The sequence below is a fragment of the Rhipicephalus microplus genome, unplaced genomic scaffold (genome assembly GCF_043290135.1).
Source record: "Rhipicephalus microplus isolate Deutch F79 unplaced genomic scaffold, USDA_Rmic scaffold_13, whole genome shotgun sequence".
Lineage (NCBI taxonomy): Eukaryota > Metazoa > Arthropoda > Arachnida > Ixodida > Ixodidae > Rhipicephalus > Rhipicephalus microplus.
The window spans coordinates 13,371,856-13,379,682 of record NW_027464586.1 but is presented as its reverse complement, the minus strand read 5'-3'; the positions used below and the strand labels follow the sequence as shown (position 1 = coordinate 13,379,682).

The 7,827-nt window shown below is 46.2% G+C and overlaps 1 protein-coding gene across 1 annotated transcript in view; it reads right to left on the bottom strand.

Moving 5' to 3' along the window:
• LOC119162964 (uncharacterized) overlaps positions 1-7,827 on the bottom strand; it is a 205,769-nt gene that overhangs the window by 166,646 nt on the left and 31,296 nt on the right. The window lies entirely within an intron of this gene.

Genomic DNA, 7,827 nt, shown 5'->3' with positions numbered 1-7,827 from the left:
ACTCGGAAATGTGTTCTATCACCTGTGTGCAGAAAGTAAAGGATTTCATTCAGACACCGCTCGTGATTCTCGCCTCATGATTATGACGCTTTGATTGATGACGCTTCATTTACAGGTTTCAGATTTTGGTGCACGTTAAAAAAAAAAAAAAACCCAGTTGGTGAGAATTTCCGGAGCCCTCCACTACGGCGTCTCTCATAATTATATGGTGGTTTTGGGAGTTAAACCCCACATATCAATCAATCATCAATGAATTATTCACAGATTAGTGCTTGAGAAAATGGTGGTTCGCCGTGAAAAGTGTTGCAAGCAATGGCTCACAACTGAGCTCATCGTTCTACTCTTCTACCACTTCTCATCGATAAATTGTTTCAGTACCGTTACGCACTCACTTTCGGCATCCTGTCGACCTGACGATATTTCAGATCAGTCGTGCACCCGCGTAGGCATCCTGTTTTTCAGAAGCCAATTACCATATTTTCTCGGTCGCCTTTTGAGGCCATCCACGAGCGAGAAAATATATTTTAAATGTTACACATTACCCCCGCGCGTGGTTGATTTGCCGTCTCTGCGCCGCGCAGTGCCACCTCAGGTGACGTGGTGATGATGATGATGATGATGATGATGAAAGGCCTACTCTTTGAATCGGGGTGACGGCATGCGCCATCTAGCCTACCTTAATAGTTCGAGTTTAAATTTTGTCCCTCAACTCGGATGTTTTTTTAATTTTGCCCAGCCCCTACTCTTGGCTGGGATGTTATTTTATCGACTTCTCTGCTTTTCCTCCACCAATACTCCAGCCGCTGCTTAGTAATACCTACTGCTGACCAGTTAATGCTTCCATCAACCGCGAAGCCCAGTGCCTCAGGAAGTGTGACCTTCCCCACATTTATATCCGGCTGAATCTTTTGGCATTCCATGACTATGTGGTCGATTGTTTCTTTATTTATGCCACATCCAACACGTGGATGGATGGATGCTATGAGCGTCCCCTTTATGTGCAAACGTGCAAGCGTTTGCCAGCGCCATCTGGTGAGTTCCTCCGAAGGCGTTACGCGCTAGCCGGTGCATTCATCACACTTTTCTATTCTAGCCACTGTAGTTGTACTATGTTCTATGGAGTATGGAGTAGGAGAATATGGAGTATGGAGAATATGGAGTAGGGCACTATTTCCTTCCTCCGTGGAGTAGGGTGTTCAGGAGGGTGACACTACATAGCAGTAGCGGTGTGCGCCGACTGGTCGGCGCGCCGCCGCCGCCGACGTTTTTCATTGGTGCAATTGGTGCTCCATTTATGCGTCACTACTGACTTTTCACAGATTTGTCTTCTTTTTCATCTTGATTCATAGCTTCGTTTCACATTTTATGTAGCCAGTAAAAATCAGGCTTCTTAGTTATTTTCATGCAGCTTCAGAGACCGAGAGTACCACTATGAACAGCTCGGCGGCCGCTGCATGAAATGACATATTGGACAAACTGACGAAAAATAAATGTAACAGTTACAGTAAAGCATAGACACTGCCATCTTAGGCTTAAAAGCAATTTTCGCTGTTTTTTGTGTCGTAATTAGCTATGATTATGGTCATACAACGTTGAATATAATGGCCCAGCGTTTCGATGCGTGCGAGTTAACCATAGCACTTGTTGCAAGCTGCCACTCTAGCGTCGCCAGCGCGAAGTCGGTGACGGGAATGACAGCAGGTCGGTTCGTTCCGTACGCAAGCAGAGACAGTGAAGAGATCAGAGATGTGAGAAAACAAAACAACTTTACTCTAGTGATATTGCAGCACACGGGATCTAATACAACACTTCAATACAACTAACAAAATACATTGACAGTTCATACAACTAAAGAAATATATAACAGAAACAATAAATCAGCTTACGAGAGAGAACTAGTATACAAGCTACACAACCTAACAACAATAGAACGACGGAGTAGAAAGTTCGAAGATATAAACAGGTGGAGGCATACGTGTGATGACCGGCAGCGTTGCGTCCCCGACGATCGGAAGCGAGAAGTCGAAGAGAGTTCTGGCACGACTGCGATGTCGGCGGTGTTGCAACGCTGGTGGCTCCGGGAGGCTAGTGCTTACAGGTGACTTCGAGCAGGTTGAGCTAACTCGAGGCGAAGTCCCGATGTCTACGTTGCCGACGTTGATATCGCGTCACAACTAGACGAACGGCTAAGTTTAGGTGGCCAGCCGATACAGAGCCACACTAAAAACTTCTAGAAGAGATGCTTGTTGATCTGTTTCTACACCATCTTGGTCAGCGACTAGTCTGCCTAGCAGGGCAAAATCCTGCGCTTAAATCCCCCTCGTGTCTCCTCGCTCTCTTCCTTGGGGACAAGAGACCTCTACCTGGGTCCAATCATGCGCGTTTAATTGGGGGGGAAACTCCGCCCCAAAAATATTTTGACCCCACCCCTTTTTAATAGGGAGAGGGCCCGCAACTAGCGAGAGTGACAACCTGTCGGGTTGTTGTCATACGGCTTGGCCACCAGAGCGTTTCCCACGCTTTTCTCCGTGGGAACGGTCAACCACTTAGCTCTCAGCCGGGCGTCTTGTAGTCTAATCCTTGTACGGGGTATACCGCGGCCTTCTACGACCTTGCAGACGTCGCCACGGTTACAAAAGGATTAACTGTCGGCGGCGACGTTCTAAGGAGAGCACCCCCATTTTGCACTTATCGGTTCCCATTCATGTGCCGCCGTTTCTCATGGTCAGTCGGGGAGTACGGCGCCCGTTAATTGCCGTGACGCGGTGTCGCCGAAAATAGCCGTCCGTGACAGCACTATTCGAATATTCATACGAATGCAAAACGGCATCATTATCAGTCCAAGATGGCAGCCTATAATTGTGCCCGAAACAGTTCGTATATACAGAAGAAATGAAGTGGTAGCAGCGCAGCACGAAGGCAGCGCGTTAGATGAAGAACTACATAAAGCCCCGAAGGATGAAATCGAAAGGGACAAGTTTAATAAAGATTAAAAGCGTCGAGGCATAATACATGCTCAAACCTACTCAGGGTACATCAGCACCTGTCCGTGGTGTTAAAGTTCATAATTTTCGAGGATGACCACTTACATACAGCGTCTGAACATGCTGCAGAAACTATTCACCATATGTTTACTTATCTATTTGTACCGACCTTTTAGGACATCGGATATCCGGGGTGAAGATGCCAAGGCAGTAAGATGGCAAGAGAGAGAAAGGAAGGCTGGGGAATTAACCATATCTTGGCATCCGGTTTGCTGCCCAGCACTGGGTGTGGAGAAATAGGGACAAGTAAGGCGTGTAGAGAGACCGGAAGGAAAACGCATGGGCACTCAGGAGTAAGATGGCAAACTTAACAGAGGATTTATTACATTCTGTACAGACAGGGCGAGAGATCTCTTGCTAATGAGCTGGGTGGCTCACTATAAAGTGTGCGGCGTTTTGACTATATCAGGGAATGGATCCAGAATTCGCTGTTGAATCACGAGACACACACACCATTTCTGACGGTGCCGCTCACACTCCTTCAAGTCAAGATCTTTGATTGGGGCCTGGCCACCATAGATGGATGGATGCTATGAGCGTCCCCTTTATAACGGGGTGGTGACAAGTATGCCACCAGGCTCGACAAAAAAAAAACATTTTTTCTTTTTTTTATGTTGGCCTAATGCCTCTACTTCGATAAATTCTATCTTAATGGAAAAAAAGGTAAATTTTCAGCTTAAGTTCTCTGCCATTTACGGCACACTGTCCATATTTTATTTTTCCAATATTTATTTTTGTCCTTTCTCTCTAATTTTCTGCCACCAATACTCTAACCGTCTCTTACTTATTTCAATCGCGGGTGTGTTCAGCTTTCCATTGTTGTCCCTAAAACCCAAGGCTTCCTGTAGGCTCGTGCCCAAACGTACACCTGGGTGGATATCTCCACATTCAATCTGAACATGCTCCGCCGTTTCCTTATCTTTCCCGCAGCATGTGCATTGTTCTTCTTCTTTACTGAATCTTGCTTTATAACTACGCGTTCTAAGGCAACCCGATCTCGCTTCAAACAGTAAAGCGCTTCCCCTTGAATTATCGTAAAATGCCTCCCTCCTTATTTCATTTTTGCCCTTTCGGTAGTTACTCAAAGCCGGTTTTTTCTCCATAGCTGCCATCCAGTAAATCCTCTCCGCCTCCCTGACTTTTCCCTTAACGCTCTTTGTTGACATATGGCTTACAATACCAGCCGTATACTTACTAGTGAGTCTTCTAGTTCTTTTTCTCCACTGTGTGTCCACGCTCTTCCTATACAAATAACGGAACACCTTCTCTGCCCATCTACTCTCCTTCATATTTCTTAGCCTTTCTTCGAACCTTATTTTGCTCTGCGCTTCCCTCGCCTCAAAACCTGCCCACCCCATATCGCCCTTTACAGCCTCGTTTGTCGTCTTCCCGTGAGCACCCAACGCGAGGCGTCCCACAGTCCTTTGATTTACATCCATTCCCGCTTGCACCTCTGCCCTCATGCACACCACTGAGTTCCCAAAAGTAAGCCCTGGAACCATTACACCCTTCCACAGACCTCGAAGCACCTCATACCTATTGTATCCCCACAACGCTCTGTGCTTCATTATTGCCGCATTCCTCTTTCCTTTTGCTGCCGAGGCTTTTTCCTGTACCTCCATGTATCTATCACTCTCATTTACCCATACTCCAAGGTACTTGTATTCACTTACCCTCGGTATTTCTTGGCCTTGTATGGACACCGTCTGATCACAGGGATCATTGAATACCATCAATCCACACTTCGTTACACTGAATCCTAGTCCAAGAGCTTCACCTTCCCTTCCGCATATATTCGCCAGCTGCTGTATATCATCTCGACTGTCCGCAAATAAGACGATATCGTCCGCATAAAATAAACCTGGAAGCTTCTGCTCAATCATCATGCCGCCCTGTTTGTGTGACAGATTAAAACCAATGTTGCTACCTTCTAGCGCTTTTTCCATACTCACCATGTACAGCATGAATAACAGCGGGGACAAAGGACATCCCTGTCTCAGACCCCTGCTAACCTCAACGTTCTCTTTGCTACGCATTCCTTCCCACTCTATGCAAACTGTATTTTCTCGGTATATCTCCCTCAAAAGCTGTATACAGTCGTCGCCCATGCCCATTCCTTTCAATATATTCCACAAAATTTCCTGATTAACGTTGTCGTATGCCCCAGTGATGTCTAGAAAAGCCACGTACAAGGGCCTATTCTCTATTTTAGATATTTCTATACACTGAGTGAGAACAAACAGGTTATCGTCTAACCGCCTGTCGACTCGAAATCCGTTCTGAAGTTCTCCCAAAATATCGTTATGTTCGGCCCATGTTTCTATTTTCATTTTTACTGCTTGCATCGCCATCCTGTATAGTACCGATGTAATGGTTAGTGGTCTATACGAGCGAATATTGTCCTTTTCTCCCTTGCCTTTATAGATTAAGTTCATTCTACTTTGTCGCCAACTGTCCGGTATTTGTCCGTCCTTTAAGCTTTTTTCTACTGCTTTTAACAATGCTTCTTTAGTGTTATGTCCTAGTTCGTTAATGAGGCTAACGGGAATCCCATCTAAACCCGCGGCAGTGCGCTTTGGAATTTTTCCTTCGGCCTTTTTCCAGTTGAAATTATCAAGTACTAGCTCTTCCTCTGTTGCTTTCTCCGCCACACTTTTACTCACCGGGGAGATCCCCTGGACGCTCTTTTGAAACGAATCGGCTGTTACCTTTTGGATGTAACCTAGCGCTTCGTACCCTTCCAATTGATTTCCTCTTTCATCTAGAATATGTTGTTGCGTTGTGACAGACTTCCTACCTAGCGCCTTTATGTGGCTCCAAAAAATCCTAGGCGCGGCCTCCTTTTTTTCGTGTATCTCTGTCATCCAGCGTTCACTTTCACCTTTAATTTTTGCCTCTACCAATTTCTGTACAAGGGATTTTTTCTCTAAATATATTTCCCATATTTTTTTGACTTCGTCCTGCGGCCGCTTCTCCTTTTTTGCCTTTCTATGCTCCCGTGATGCTTCGCGTCGCTTCTCGATCGCCTCCCGGATTTCCTTGTTCCACCAACTTTTTGGCTTCCTTTTTCCTTTCCAGCAAACAGTTTTCTTCTCTTTCCCTATCTCCTTCGTCATTAGATGTAACAGCTCACTATACTCCCAGTCCTTGCCTGGTATTTCGCCTACTTCTTCCTCGACTCTTGCGGCTATATTTATTATTTGTTTGTCATTTAAATACGAGCTGCCAGACTTTGATTCCATGCTCATATTTTCAGTTTCGTATCCCATTTGTAATGTTATTCGTTTATGATCACTACCCAAGCTGTTAATGCCTTCTTCGTCTATCCTCATTTCTGTCAGTTTGTGGTAAATTCCTTCAGTCATGAGACAATAATCAATACTTGATTGCTTGTTTCCGACTTCCCATGTGATCTGGCCGTCACATTTAGGCCCCGTGTTAACTATCTCCAGACTATGTTGCTCGCAAAGATCTAGTAATAACTTCCCATTGGTGTCTGAATATCCGTCAAGGTCATGTATGTGGGCATTCATGTCCCCTAGAAGGATGATTTCGGCCCCATTACCAAATTCGTTAATATCCGCACTCATGCAATCCACTATCTCCTGATTCTTTTCTCTGCAGTTATTCCCCGTCCACAAGTAGGCTACCCCTAGCCACGTTTCCTTTCCACCTACTGTGCCCCGAACCCAGAGGTGCTCTGAACACGTCTGTTTCACCTAACCCATTTGGCTCCGCGGTGAATTAGCATTCCTACACCCCCACCTTTCCTTTCCGATATGGTCCTGTTACACCCTTCCCAAACATAATTTTTAATATGTGGTGGCTCTTCCAAGTCTCTAAGGTGTGTTTCTGTAACCGCATACACGCCTATCTGTTCTTTGTTTAACTGCTCCTCAATCTCTAACCATTTTGCCTTCTTTCTGCCACCCTGCATGTTTATGTAACTAATTGCAACACGCGCCTTTTTCCTTTTTCTTTTACCTTTTTTCTGGTTTTTCGCAATTCTACCTGTCAAAGCGTCCTCCTGGTTGTTTTCCCTGTTACGAGCTACCCCGGACACCGAAGGGCCCGTGAGCCCCCCAAAAAAGCTATTGCGCGTCCTGCCAGTCGCCAGCCCACCTCGTGTCCAAGCCTCTTATCGAAATGAATCTTGTCTCTTTGGAATCCACCCCACCTGTGCACTTCCCTGTTTAAATCCACTACCTCGAAACCCTTCTCTCGACTAATTCGCCATATCTCTTTGTTTGCGTCGACAACCGCTCTTTGCAGGTTGATGTTGCGTACTGGTACTTCCGGTACTGTGCATACTACAATTTGCACCTGGGGGGACACGGTGCGCATGTCATCCACCCCTTTCGCCAAGGTCGTCGCTAGTCCTGAGGATTCTTTTTTCAGGACGTCATTTAACCCTCCCGCAATTACAACGAGGTTACGATTGTTAGCTTTAGCTGCGAGTTGTTCACCCGCTTGACTCATTACTGTCCCCAGCGTTTGTCCTGGGAACGTCCCTATCGCAACTCTCTTGTCGCCTTTCACCCTTTCTTTGATTGCCGCTGCGCATCGGACTAAATTTGAGTCACCGGCGATGATGACCTGTTCAGACATTCCTTCTGAAACCTGCACCTGGCTGCTGACTAGGTGACTAGCGTGAGTCACGGCTGCTGGTTTGCTCCCTCCCTCCCTCAAATCTACTTCCCGGTAGCTGGGCCCTGTGGCCAATGTATCTGCCTTTGTCATGCCTGTTTCCTTCATCTCTCCCGCACGGGGGGTCGTCGCCATA